At 38.5% G+C, this 14,639-nt stretch overlaps 1 long non-coding RNA gene and 2 other non-coding genes across 5 annotated transcripts; 2 read left to right on the top strand and 1 right to left on the bottom strand.

Annotated features, from left to right (window-relative positions):
- The first annotated feature begins 1,624 nt into the window (after positions 1 to 1,624).
- On the top strand, positions 1,625 to 5,389 carry LOC139808513 (uncharacterized). 3 transcript variants are annotated; one of them, XR_011730885.1, is made up of 3 exons: positions 1,634 to 3,041; positions 3,512 to 3,990; positions 4,235 to 5,389. It is a non-coding gene; the product is annotated as an uncharacterized lncRNA (long non-coding RNA). The 3 variants fall into 3 exon arrangements; XR_011730886.1 differs by having other exon boundaries at positions 1,634 to 3,058; XR_011730884.1 differs by lacking the exon at positions 3,512 to 3,990 and having other exon boundaries at positions 1,625 to 3,058.
- An 8,501-nt stretch (positions 5,390 to 13,890) lies between these two features.
- On the top strand, positions 13,891 to 13,963 carry Trnav-cac (transfer RNA valine (anticodon CAC)). Its single transcript has one exon. It is a non-coding gene; the product is annotated as a tRNA-Val (tRNA).
- Positions 13,964 to 14,051: 88 nt separating this feature from the next.
- On the bottom strand, positions 14,052 to 14,131 carry Trnav-cac (transfer RNA valine (anticodon CAC)). Its single transcript has one exon. It is a non-coding gene; the product is annotated as a tRNA-Val (tRNA).
- Between the last annotated feature and the right edge of the window lie 508 nt (positions 14,132 to 14,639).

The raw sequence follows: 14,639 nt of genomic DNA, 5'->3' as shown, positions 1-14,639 counted from the left end.
CTTGCAGTCGGTCCGATGCGACCGCAACCTCGACGCCGCCGTCCGATAACGAGGAAAGATTATGCTCAAGGACAAGGTCGCGTCGCGTCGCTCTGCTCCGCTCCTTGCCTCGCCACGTCTCGCCGCGTTCGCTCCGGCTCTGCCTCCGAAACGACACGAGACATTGCGACAAATCCGCGAGGCGGAGATATATACGCGTGCACGTAGCAACATGCTGCGCACATGCGTGACGATACAACATTGATGTGTGCGCCGTCGTCCTTGTGACGCCGTCGTCGCCGCCGCTGCCGCTGCCTCTGCCGCCGCCGCCGCCGCCACCGCCGCCGCCACCACCTCCACCACCTCCGTGAGATTGTCAACAAGAACAAACTGTCAACCAGAATTCCGAAGTACGTCGGCGCTCACAGCCTTTTAGATGTGCCAAAATCCTCCTATGATTGCCTCTTAAACGTGTCGATCGAAAAGGTCGACGGAAAGGAGAGTTGGTTTCCAAAAAAGTACAGATCGTAGGCGTGCCAAAATTTCGTCGAGGTTTTTGTATAAATTTAATATCTTATTTAAATCGCGCATACTAAAAGTATCGGTTGTCGGTCTGATGTTGCAGAAAGCAAGTACGCTTTTGCCCGAAAATAGAGGCGATCTCTATTGGGCTATCTCGCCGTCCAGCTTGCCTCGCAATTTGCTTCCTACTTGATATGTCTCTAATTTTAAGCGACTATGTATGCTCACACACGACAGCTAACTTGCGGGGAGTAACCTTATACCGGCTATACGTAAAACTAATGTAAACTAGCCGCAACACGTAACCATGCCTCCCTCGCAACAGTGAGTCGAACTCCCCGAAAACTAAAACTGTCGCAAGGACGTAGACCAAAGGCGCTGGGCTGTTTTAAAGTGTACGTCGTATTCGGCCGCTCGGCCTTCGACGTGATTTCTGGTCAAAAAGATCGAACATCGGCCGGCTATCTATACATAATGCTGACATAATATCTGTACGCGATTCGCTATATGGCGCGCAGACGAAAGGGGGAATAGTTAAATAAAATTCGACGATTTTTCGAGGAAACGAGTTTTGAGTTACGGGAGAGAGCAGAATGAGATAGAGAATGAGAAGGAATAGAACAGAAAATTCAACTTAAAGCCTGGAATAAGTCCTTCAAAATTCATAAAAGAAATAAAGTAGCGAATAGGAAGCTATATAAAAAACTGTAAGTGATACAATAGGTATTGATATCAGAAGGATATCAGGAACAATTGAGGATGAACATTCGGTTTCATTATTATTGCAACCTTGTTTGACAAAGTTTCGTCGCAAACAGCATTATGCAAGCACTGTACAAAGTTTATTTAAGAACTCGTATCGGTCTTCCGCTATCTGTTCTCTCTCATTCCTATTATACTTTTTGAAATTACTTGATAATATCCATGCATGGAAGACAATTATATTGTTTAAATATTTCGCAATTTTAGTTCTGTTACAATATACGGTAAGCATTTTATATAATCATTGAATAAAATGAAAAATTAATTAAAAATTAGTTCCACAGTTTTGTTAGATTTGTTACATAAAGCACCGTGCTCTTGTATAACCTTCTTTCATAACCGTATTTGTTAAACTACCAGAAGATAACGTGATGCAATCGACGCTGTACACTTGAATCTTTCAGAAAAAAAAATTTAGTTTAGAAATCATTAAATGGTAAATGTGTACAGAGATATAAAAAGAAACTAACTTGCTGGATCAAAATTAAGGGGATCTTCAGTAATTTAGTCGCTAATATTACAGAAGTGTCAATCGCACGCGTCGCTCGAGATGAAAACCACTCGAATCTGTACTTGAACTCATCTCGCTGAGTCACTCAGCGCATTATCATCGGTCTTGATAACGATGAACACACGACAAGATAACCTTCCTCGTGTTAGCGAAACGCAATCAGACGAATATTCCAACTTCTGCTCGGATAGGCATTCGTTCAGAGGCGCGCAATGAGTTCGATGTAATTTAGTAGTATATATCGACCACTAATAACCACTAATAAGTTTTACACATAATTGCTGTGACATTAGGTATCGCGCAGAAGATTCTTTTGTTAAAAGAGATAACTTGTGATAGCAAATATAAACTTTGTTGTAAACGAAAAATATATTAGAAATATTAAAGAATATGAAAAACAATGTTTAGTAATACACAACACACTAGGAGGGGGAGGAAGGATAAGATCTCCTACCGAGGATAAGATCATACTTTGTATGAAGTATCTATGTGAGTCAATATTACGTAGATTCTGCATCAACAAAACGTTACAGATGAATTTATAATACAATCGTAGACTAAAGATTACATATTTTTCAATAACAGAGCGATGTGCGTACATATCTACCAGCATAAAATCAACAGGATTTTCCACTGTCTTTATCGGAAAAACATTAGCCGTGGAAAAAAAAATAGTTTTTCCGCATTAGTCACTCGTGCAAATTCGTTTGGCGTGGCGCTTCAACTCATCGTTATTTATTGTCACGTGTATGTATATCGTACGTGTGCACACACGCTCTACTCGCGCCTCTCCTCTCCTCTCTTTTCCTCGCGCTTGTTATAGGAAGGTTCCACCGGAGTCCGACGAGTGTCGGTGGCACGTAGTGCTGTTCGATGCGCGACGTCGTACAAGGACAAGGCCACATGGTCACGGGCGGCCGGAGCGGACACGTTGTATAGATATATATCGACTACTAGTCGTGACCCCCTCCTCCTGCCATCCATCGTCATCATCGCTCTGCCTCTTACCACCACCATCACTACCACCACCACCACTACCATCGAAGGCATTCCTATATTACGACTAAATGTGAACGATACATCGCCAATGTGTGCGACCACGCGCACGTCGTTTGACCCTACGTCGCGGTCTCGTGGATTTTCAGGGTCACGCAACACGGTAGCGTAACAAAGGATGAGATGTGTTGCCGATCCTTTAGTCGTTATTAATACTAAACGAGGATAGCGCGATAGACCATGGCCGCGAGACCCTCACAGAATTTTTCAGGTGATTCTTCCATTAGCGTAAGTCATTATGCACGTTTATAAGGCTAAGTCGATTGAGTAAAGCAATAACACTGACCTAAATCTTGCAATTTCTAAAAATATTGCATTTTAATATAGTTTTAACTCTAATTTTTCGTTTCAAATCTAGTTCGTTCAAGATTTACGTGTATAAATGTTTCTTTGGGATACTTTAAACGCGCAAACGAAATTACGTAATGCGTAATATATGTATTTTATGAAAAGCGATCTGGTTACAAGATATTGAAAAATTATCTGCGAACAGATTTCAGATTTACATGACATGTAGTAGAAGGCCACACGCTATATTATAGTGCCAACAGAAATTACGAGAAATTAGACTAAAATATTTCGGTATACGAGGAGTTCACAACGAATTGAACAGAGACAAATATACACATTATTGACTTATTGCCAAGCGCGAGGTACACAAAATTGTATACATTGTTTTAGAAACGTTTCTACGTCGCGTTTCTACGATGTGCTAGCTCATTCAAATTTAAAATATCAGCTTAGCGCTGCCATGCAGAAATAACAAGGTGGAAAATACATTACGTAATGTTTGGATTGTTTATTTCTATATTATATCTCTGTCGTACGTTTGTTGACGTAACACGTGGAAGCATATTCAATATTGATGTGAAGCGTAAGTTTTTAATTATTTGTCAGTTCAGTAAAACCGGAAACTCATATCAGCGATACGAAGCCGAGTTTGGGTTGGAATAGACCCGGAAACGGCCGATAAAAGACAGGGCACGCATGTTTCTATCCTTGACTCGTCTTATCGCAAGGCCAGCTTTCGGAAACACGCCTAGTGGAAGAGGTCAATGTGGCATGTCGCAACATTTCGTCATACGGGGGGGATTATGATATATTTACAAGATTACTGTCCCAATCGGAAAAAACCGCAAGCTATATTCCAAAATATTTTTGTGAGTGTAATTATATAAGAGAAGTTTTATACGATCGATTAAAAATGTCAAATTTATTGATTAAATTAAAAATGTATTGACACTTGAAACTATAAATAGAAAAAGCTATCAGATTCTCGACGTCGAACGAATAAAAAATAATAAACTGTACCCTCGCAAACGTCGCGAAATGAACTTCTTCCGATCCCTTTTTATTGAATCTATATCTTACTTGCTAATTATGTAAAACGTTTACTAAACGCAGGTTTTTGCAGTTCTGGCGCAACCCCGCGCGAGAAATTGCAATCTCACCTCGGCTGGCAATGCCAGCCAACGACCTTGGCCTTGCCCGAATAAGACGCGGCCTTGGCGGCCGATCGATGCGACTATCAGCCGGTGCAAGTGCAGCGAGAGGGGAACTGGATCTGAACTGGTTCTCACGTATTCCCGGTTTAGATCACATCGCGTGCATCAATTACGACGATCAGTCCAGTTCAGTCGCGCTTGAAAACTGTGTCACGCGTCATTGTCGTCTTTTGAGCTTTGATCCTTGGATTCTTCACGTAAATCGCGCGCGCAATATAACTTCACTTATAATCGCGCTTGTAGCATATTGCGCAGCTTGGCGACGCTACGATATTCCCGCGCAGCGAATTCCGTTTCAATCACCAGACGGAAAATACTTTTTAAATTCAAGATGTTTACATACTTCTTGGAACATTACTTCTTATCGATGATACGATAATAAAGAAACACAAACATATTATCGATGATATGGGATAATGCAGATACAAATTACATATAATTACAGTGTCGGAAAGTGAAGGACAGGATTGTTTCAAAGACGGCTTTTAATGTCGATCTTCTAATCCGAAATCTTCAAAACGTCACGGCGACAAGCTAGTATAATATTATGTAGAACTTGGCATTTCGTTTGTGATTTAAACCGCTGCTTCGACGGAAATGTGAGAAAAGTGCGGGAATCGGTATATGATCTCGAAAAGATCCACACCGACGCGGGCATGCGCACCCTCGACCTTGGCACGAGGAAATAACGCCTCTCCTCGGCGCTGTCGAAAGATTGCATAATGTTACGCGAGACGCGAGACACGGCGGCATAATTCCGTTTTCCCTCTCTTTTCTTTTTCTTCCGCATTCGCACTCGTTGCGCATCTTTTGCGCAGACAAGGAGATCGTCTCGCGCCGCCTGACAAACACGCGCACCAATTTTTCTTTTCAGTCCGACAGAAGCGAATAATCTCGTTGCGATGAATTAAAGAAGCATACCATCTTTTGTCGCCGCGGAAATATCTATTTCGAGGAATGAATGAATGAATTTCAGTTTTTGTCAATTCGTATATTGTTTCTTGCGTAGTTAATGATTTTGTGGCAATATGTAAAGAAATGTGTGCAATGTAAAGATCTCTTTTCTTCTCTTTCTCCCTCTCTTTCCTATAGCCATAAATAAAAATACATATTTATGTAGAATATATGGAGGGGTTAAAGCCATAGTGGTGTAAGTCAAATTTTTAAAAATATTTTCTCGTGTGCATAGATGCATTCTGTACAATATATAAATTGCATCTATGCACATAAGAAAATATTTTTAAAAATTTGACTTACACCACTATGGTTTTTACCTTTCCATATTATAGAATATAGAGAATAAATATATTTAGAAAAAATTTGCTTTAACATTATTTGTGTTATATAAAAAAAATGTAACATATTGTTTCTGTCATTGCTATTAATTTCCGGCATCTGTCAGACCAATTTCAATTTATCTTCGGTGATATCGTCGACACGCGTCGTACCTCGCGTGATACAACAACACGCATTATTAGGAACACGCGTTAATTACTTCCGGCCTGACGATTCGATCACGGACATTCGTTATAAATGCGACCTTAGATGAGGCCTTGGTTGCTCCGCGCTAAATTTCAAGCTCGCCGCTTTAATCAGCTGGACTTTGCCACGCGCGTGATGCTTAACTACATAAGAAATACTACACATGCACGTTGTAAATTATGAGGCAAGTTCGACAAGTTATTAAAAATTTTGATTCAATTCAAAATAAATTATGAAATAACCAGTATCGTGATTGTTGCACCACGATTTAAGGATTGTCAATCTGTTTCCAATAGCACCGGCGCGATCCAGCCGAGTCTAGTGAGATATCATCGGTTTGTTTGTCGAACGACCTCGCTCGTACATTCGCGGTCACTTGACGTCAGTTGATGCAAATCGAGTGCCGACTTATCGATTCCATCTCACGTCATCGCACGATAGATCACCGGACAATGCAATTTACTGCAAATAGGTGTTACCGTAAAAGACCATTATACTATTGAGAATCACTTTGCTGGAACGTAATCATCTGTAATGTACAATCAGTACTAAGCTACTTGTTACATCGTAAAGCACGATAATAAAGATAGATTTATAAATATTGTCGACTGATAAAAATAATTTTGTTTGTGGGTTGTTAAAATAAATTGTAAAAAGATGTCAGTGCCGATAGTTCATGGCTATAATTTGCAAATTAATCAATTTTAAAATTTTGCATTGCTCTAAATGTGCTAGAAATTCTCATCTTGGCTCATAGCTTTTATGATTTCTAATGTAATTAAGAATAATAATGTCATGTCGGACGAGACATAAAGCCGAATGCCTACAGAGAATTTATTCTTGGCAAAAGTGCCACTGTGCCGTATCTTTTCACAGCAGCCTACATTAGATCCTAACTTAAGACCAGTTCACCGCACGTTAAAATGCTAAATTCGATCTAGTTCACGAACGGAGGGACTTTCCTATGTGCACACACAACACACACAAACAAGGTTTCTCTACGCAAGTTCGAACTCATAACAAATGGGTTATCGCTTGAGGTCACAATGACAGTAATGTCTGTGGTTGAAGAGTCAAGGATTCGAAACCTTGCAAAAGTTTGCTCCAACTATTACATCTATATCGCAACTGTAGCGACGTCGCATGATTGGCATAATATGGATGCAGCAATATAACGCAAATAAGGACCTTATTGCTAAAATTAGAATCTTCTAACTGACAAATATTTAAGTCAAAATTTATAAAATTTTATGAAGTTTTGTTTATGCTTAAAAAAAAAAGTTCATAATGTTAATCATTATTTATCAACAATTAAATTAGGCGAAAATTTAACGGAATGTACAATGATTTTAATATGGTATAAAAATGTATGTTTGTTTTGAGTTATACATCTACAAGTCTCTAATATTTTACATTTATGATTTCGGTTAGATGGCCAAATTTGTCGTTTGGGACATTTCGAGACACGAAGGGACAAGCCGACATTATTCTTACTAAAACTTTGCATCCTTGACACACAAAAGCTATAGCGACGTAACCCGGGTAAAGAGGCCGTTCCGTTTGCGAATCAAATAGGCTGGAGCAACAATGCCGACGCATAAGACGAACTCAATAGTTTATGATAGTCGCGAGACCACTCCTTCAAAATTTAACATGTCTTTTGAAACACGTATAACGTCTCATAAAGAAATAGGAGACAAAGTAAACATAATTTGTATTTTGAAAAATGTTTTCTCATTAACGGGACAACTGGTAACCGTAAAAAAAGTGCTAGTTTGCCTCGAGAATGATTTGTTTGTCAGAAAAGCGTTTTTAAACGTCTAGCATAAAATCTTCTTCGAAAGCAGACTCTGGGGCGTCTCGTGGATAGAGCAGCGTGGTATTCTAAAAATTCTGAAACTTGTTACACATACATACACACACATTTTCAGGGTCATCACGTCTTGGCCCCTTCACTTCCGTCGATGACTAACTGTCTGGATGGTTCCTGATCCATCCCAGTTATAATTTAAATTGCCGAAAAGAATAAAATATCGTAAATGAAACGAGACCGAAAAAAATGTATCATTATAAGAGAAGCTTTACTTATATTGTTAATCTTTTTTAATAATAATAATAATCACCGCATAGAATCTAATCACCTACAAAGTAGATTCTACACGAAGAATACATTGCAGCAAAAAATAACAATAATAACAAACTTTGTTTTTGCACATTATGCGAATAAGCTCACTTTGGAAGGGTAATATATAGAGTTCGAGGGATCAAGGTTGCACCGCAAACAAGCGCTTGACTTTTAGCCACGTGTTTACAATTGCCGTTCAGGTACTCGTAGCTTATCAGACGTTTTAGTATACAACGAAATTAACATTTCAATCAACCCGCTATGCGCGTGGAATAGTATGACTATATAAATGACGTACGGTAGACTGACCCAACTTGCAACTATATCTTTTGTATTTTATTTTCTCTACCTTTTCATGTAAAATAGAAGATAGAATAGAATTTGCCAGGGGACTATATATGTTCTCTCTTAATTTTCGTTAAAAGTTTCTATGTGCTGTACTTTTTGAAAAATAATTAGGAAAATTTGACCTGTTTAAGCGTTTTGCGCATATATAATGACCATTAGGATAATTAAATTGGCAAAAACAAAACGAAAATCGGCAAAGTTTCGTTCTTGTGGAAACGAGAGATTGCGTTATCGCATTATTCAGCCAATTAAATTCGGTCGTTCGACATTTGTTGCGCCAATAATTTAGAGAACCAAGGCGGATCCACAAGGCCGCGTGACGCGTTTGTTTAAACGAACAATACAACTCGCATTGATTTCTGACAGCGATTCTTCAAGGCTAACCGCAAGAATGCGCTAATATCATGTATGCGCCTTCAAGAAATGAGAACTCGTTTCCTCCACGGTAAATGTAAACTACTCTTTCTTAATCTATTGCATAATTACAAGTATCAATTTTCAGCCGATTTGATTGATTCAATTCCGTGTTCTCAGATCCGGTTTTAATCTCTTCGATCGAGTGCAGGTGACCTCGGAGATCCTTGTACCTTCGTGTCCTCGAATTCTAGGATCTTTGGCCGTTAAACGTTAGCCGTTCCAGTATATCGGGACGGAGACGTTTCTTGGTCCGACTCGACCGCTATTTTTAGACGTCATTGACATTTGCACGTAGACATGTTCGACCGCCCGTGTACGCACCGCGTGACGGGATCAAGCTCATCGCGAATTGTCTTGATCTGTCTTGATCGCCGTGATTCATCGCAAAAGCACAAAAAATGTGTAAGATAGCTCCAGAAATATTTTAAACTTTTTAAATCAAGAGATAAGGTAATTGTAGGTTTCATTAAGGACTCTTTAACTAAAAAATGTGTTCAGTCCAAAGGTAAACGTTCAAACCGGGTCTTTTCTTCAATCGATCCCATCACTATTCCAGCGCCCTCTCAGTCGCGTACATTTTCGCTGGTCCTCGCCCACGCGTACCCTTCAGAGTACGCTTCTACGGTCGATCGGGCCATAATAATAAGGCGAGGAGTATAAACGTTGGCTTTCTCATTGTTCGAGCTTTGGGTGCGCGGGTGTTTTCGCGATATTTTTGGTATCCCCTGTGATGGGGACGGCCGAAAGAGGTGAAAAAAAAATGCGGACGCATCATGTTTTGCGAACACGATATTGTCTCGTTTAGACTCGGGCATTCGGCGCGCAATTTTCCAAAAAGTATGGACAGCTAACGGCTGGCAAATTTACGATCACCATTCTTGGCAACAGCCACGACCTAATCTTTGCTTTGCAAAAAACGAATACGAAGAATCTAGGATTCTTTAAACATGCTTTGTAAAGATATTATATTTTTTTACGCAAACAAAAATTTATAATAATTCCAATCTATGTAGCGCAAATAAACGATGTAGCATGTTATTTTTGTATAATTATAAATTATACAAATTATGTTAGTTATATATCTTTATATACTTTATACACTTTAGGTATATGTATAGATACTTATTTATTAATATTACACAAACATTATGATTAAATATTCTAATTTCATCAATGACCTTTATACATATTTAATAATATAATAACTATAAATTTTTATCTAGGTGATCGTAATCAGAATTAAAGTATTAATCCGGTTACACTCTTAAAAGACTTTCAATAAATTCGTTGTTGATTTAGATTCATAGTATAATACGCGACAGCCAGAAAGAAAGTTTCGCCAATTGACCGCCAGCTGTTGCAACTGTTGTTGCAAAACTGCGTTGTGGACAATATATAGTAGCACACAGAAGGGGAAAGACGGAGTATAATCTACTTTACTTTCACCGAGCCTCCGCGATAACGTGTATTTCCGACAGTGAGAGTTGTCTGTATCGCCAGTACAATTTTACACCTCGGAGAACCAAACTTCTTCCCTTCTTTTTTTAGAATAAATTTAAATCCTATCATTTTTACTTCTTAATATCTTACATTTGATATTTTGATATCTGATAACCACTTTTTTAAATACTGTTTAACTAAATTTTATATAAAACTAAGTAAAAATATCATTATAACAATAAAAAAAATAATTTTACTATCTATTCCAATCATCACACACATATTACGAATTTTGCTTGAATTTTGTATCGCTTTACTTAAAACTTTCATTATTAAAATGAAATCGGTATAAATTGAATCAATCACTAAATTCAAAGGAACTGAAACGTATAACATCATCGATAAAAGGTACTCTTTATCAGCCGCTGATTTATTGCCACTTGCGCCTCGTCAATTTCTCCGAACGTGTTCTATTGGATCAGTGACAGATTCCGAATCTAAACAAGCGAGAGAATCTCGAACAACAGCGCGTGGAACCCTAATCGATCGGCGCCCTTGACACGTGCTCTGGTTACCCGTGGCAAGTCAATGCCAGAATAATTACAAGCGGGAATATACAGTGGCGAAATGGCTTGGAACGAACGCTTAACCGCTTAACCTTATTAAACAATTAAACATCGTCATCAAACATACGATTGGTACACGACAATCCAAACGTCCTATTTATTTTCTTTTCACTTGGAACGAGGGAATATAACAAAAATATATAATTTTGTATTTTTGTCACAAATTCTAATTTTAATTCCCTTTTTTGCTATATTAATCATTATGTAATGAATTTTTTTACTCTTATATATCTCTTCTGCTATGTTTCTTAATATAATTTCTAATGTTGCAATACATAATTTCTTCTAATAAATATGGATTTTTTTCTTCTAATATTAGTAAGACGCAATATACACATATATATATATGCCTGTATCACGTACTATACTATGTGATTGCCAGATTTAAAGCTTTAAGAGAGTTCGGCATGGCGCGTCACACGTGTGGCCTTACTTACTCTTACCCTATACGCAGGCAGCATATTCTGGCTGAGGCCTCTGGCACGTGCCGCGCTCCCTCGCGCCAGTTCAGTATCGGGATAATTACAATGTTCCGCGTCGTTCATGGACGATCGGGAAGCACCCGCGACTATACCTCGCCCACGTGCCGTACGCGTCGTGAAACTCGAAAGCGGCCATTCACGTGGGCCACGTGGTACGCCGCCGTCTCACGCTTTCACAAGCGTGTAGCCGCCCTGTTCCGCGTCGATATGGCGGGTCATTGCCCTCCTACGTGTCGTCGTATATGCAGGTTGTGTAACGCGAACCCAAACAATATGTAGGTCGCGCCTATTTCTCCCGCTTTTGCTCGCCTCGGTCTGCCGCCTGATTACATCACGCTCGCGGTCCGTTGGCCGAAAAAAAAAATGTTACTAACAGGATAGTCTTCTCTTTTGATTATACGACTTTATCATATTGGACGCTTCCTGTCTGCGTTCTAATTCTTCTACTCTTAAATGGCTGACTTAAAATATCGATGATCGCAGGGGAAAATTAGGATGGTAAACGCGGTTGTTGAATTATATAAGTTTTGAACCAGAGTTACAGAACTTTGGAACAAAGTTATTTTGACACTGACCAGTGCCGAAGATAAGATAATTCAGCAGTCAGCATCCCACTCTTCAGCATAAAATAATATTTTAAGATAAAATTCACTATCAAAGGCGTTCTTGCGCTATTTTTAGAATTGTCGTGATAAGCCTAGCCATAATTATGTATAACCTTATTATACTCTGCTAGTTATATTACACTCTAATTATATTGCGTTATCTATTCTATTCTATAATGTGCGTGTCACATTTCGATTTAATGCGTGCAATGAAATCTATAGGACGCCGGTACAAATAAAGTTGGAAGATAAAGGTCTGACCTTGTCGGGCGAGGAATTGATAAGAGTTGTAATTCATATATCGTAACCTTGGGCTATGTGTGTACGACTCGTGCAGCCTTGAATCGATTAATTTGAAATAAATAATTCCTCGAAGTGTGGCCTTGCGATTAATTCTGAATCATTTAGCCGCGGGATGGTATTAGGCGATATCAAAATTTCGCAATATTCAAGCTTCAACGCAATTCGCGATATCATAATCAAGTTCAGCGTACCGTCTAAAACGAAAACACATTTAACTTGAAATAATAACGAGATAAAAATGTTACAGCGATACTACAGCGATACTATGTAACGAAAACAGCAGAGATACGATGGGAGGTATTTTGAGTTCTCTGATATTAATATTTTGTAATTTAAACACATGAGTTTCAAGTATTGAAGTTTATACGCTCATTGTGAAAAACATTTTTGTGTATCCAACACAAACGCGATTACGATCCGCGCCGTTAAACACATTTATATATTTATTATTCTGATTATATTTCCTATGGAGCAATAGTTTGTGAAACTTGTTATCATAGACGTTGATGCAAGCGTTCGAACTATGAATCGTGCAGAGAGCGCACTTTCCCCGAGGCATTTTTTGCGCCGATTAAGGGCATTCTGACGTTGAAATACAGGAAGATGAAGTGATCACCGAGAGTTTCGCGGGTTGCGCTCTTTCTCTCGTTGATCGTCAGGTCAACGGGCCACCAACGCGCCTCGACTATATTCGAGCTCTATCAAAATATGGACATATTAAAAAAAGTTATTTGATTGGTATACTATAATTCCGGGATATATATCACGAAGCCGTGCATATTCTTTTAACGACATTTAAGATGTCGTTGCTACTCTTACGTCAAATATCGCGTAAGTTTTCTTTTAATTAAAGCCAATTGGAAATCAACTGCATAGTTTTTTCTATTACATTCGTAAACTAGAGAGAATTCAATTTCCAATAAATGTCATAAAACGATATAAATGATGGCGTGGCGCAACACATCGCTCATTGCTGCAACCAGGAAATAAACTGAAGTGAAATTGAAATTTTTTTGCGATCGTGACTGCTGAAAGAGTATGCCGATTTACAACGAGAAAAGGGCAAAGCTGATTGACCGGATAAATAATGAAACGGAATTTCAACGGATTCTAAAAGGTTGAGATGTTTTACAAGTTTAATCGTAATTAATATTAAAGTTAAACAAATTTACCGAATTTTTTTAAATAACAGATTTCCAAATTTAACAAAGATGTAATAAAAATTATATACGTATATTATTGTATTTAACCGTATATAATGTTATCATGACATGTAACAATATATTAGCAAAACAACTAAACAGCTTCAAGAAACATGAATGTGCACTTTCTCTCTAGTAAAAGTAAGAGTTGTGATATTGCCAGCGACAAATGCATATTCAATGAGTTCAGTATTTTTATTCAAGCTGCTTTCTCTTACACTTGGCTATAAAAATTGACTAAACTAATTATCATATAAAGTATAGAAATCATTTAAAAGCTTTTTAATGTAAATATTTTAATGTTTTCATGTTAATTTAATTTTAAAAGTTTTAACCGCGCTATAATCAATAAATATTTCACATAACAATATGAAGGCGTATGAGATAAAATTATGCAAGTGAGAATATGAATACACATACGCGATTTATTTCACATTTGACATTTTCGAACGTTATCCACATGTCGTACGAGATAAAAGTAAACGTCTATGTTCATGTTCTTAAATTAACCCCAAGAGTTTCAACGTTTCCGTAGTGTAGTGGTTATCACGTGTGCTTCACACGCACAAGGTCCCCGGTTCGATCCCGGGCGGAAACATTTTTTGCAGTAACATAACTTTTTTTTTTATTAGCAGGATAAATTATTTTTTGTTTATTTTGCAAAAATTTATACTTCCAAAAAACATTGTTTCCGCCCGGAATCGAACCGGGGACCTTGTGCGTGTGAAGCACACGTGATAACTGATAACCACTACACTACGGAAACTTCGAAACTTTTCGCTCCTATTATAAGAAGACGAACGATAAAATATAGTCTTGATCGTAAATTCAATAAATCATGTTCTTTTGTACCTTTTCATGTTCGAAATTTTTAATATTGAATGGCCTCTGTGACTCGAACTTTTCGAATTAAAATTCTGTCAAAGTCTACTTGAACTAAAATACAATTTTTATTTATTAGCGTTTCCACGGACAGGAGGTTTCATCGGTAGACATGTTTTCGCACAAAGATTATTCACCGAACGGTGAATTTAGGAAACGCTGATCTTTGTGTGGACGAGAAATCGCATATGTGCTATGAGAATGCCGGATCGTCGGGGTAGGGCAGGTCGAGCCGTCTCAAGGCCGGTTAGGCACAAGGGCAGCTTCAGTCTAGTGTGAACTCGACCGCGCCCTTCGAGGTCATGCCATCCCATTCTCGCACACGCATCTTTATTTTTCCTTCGACAAGTCAACACGGCCGGAGTTTCTTTGTGTTTCAAGCGCTCGAGAAC

Source organism: Temnothorax longispinosus, chromosome 2, assembly GCF_030848805.1.
Source record: "Temnothorax longispinosus isolate EJ_2023e chromosome 2, Tlon_JGU_v1, whole genome shotgun sequence".
Classification (NCBI taxonomy): Eukaryota; Metazoa; Arthropoda; class Insecta; order Hymenoptera; family Formicidae; genus Temnothorax; species Temnothorax longispinosus.
This window is presented reverse-complemented; position numbering and strand designations above follow the sequence as displayed.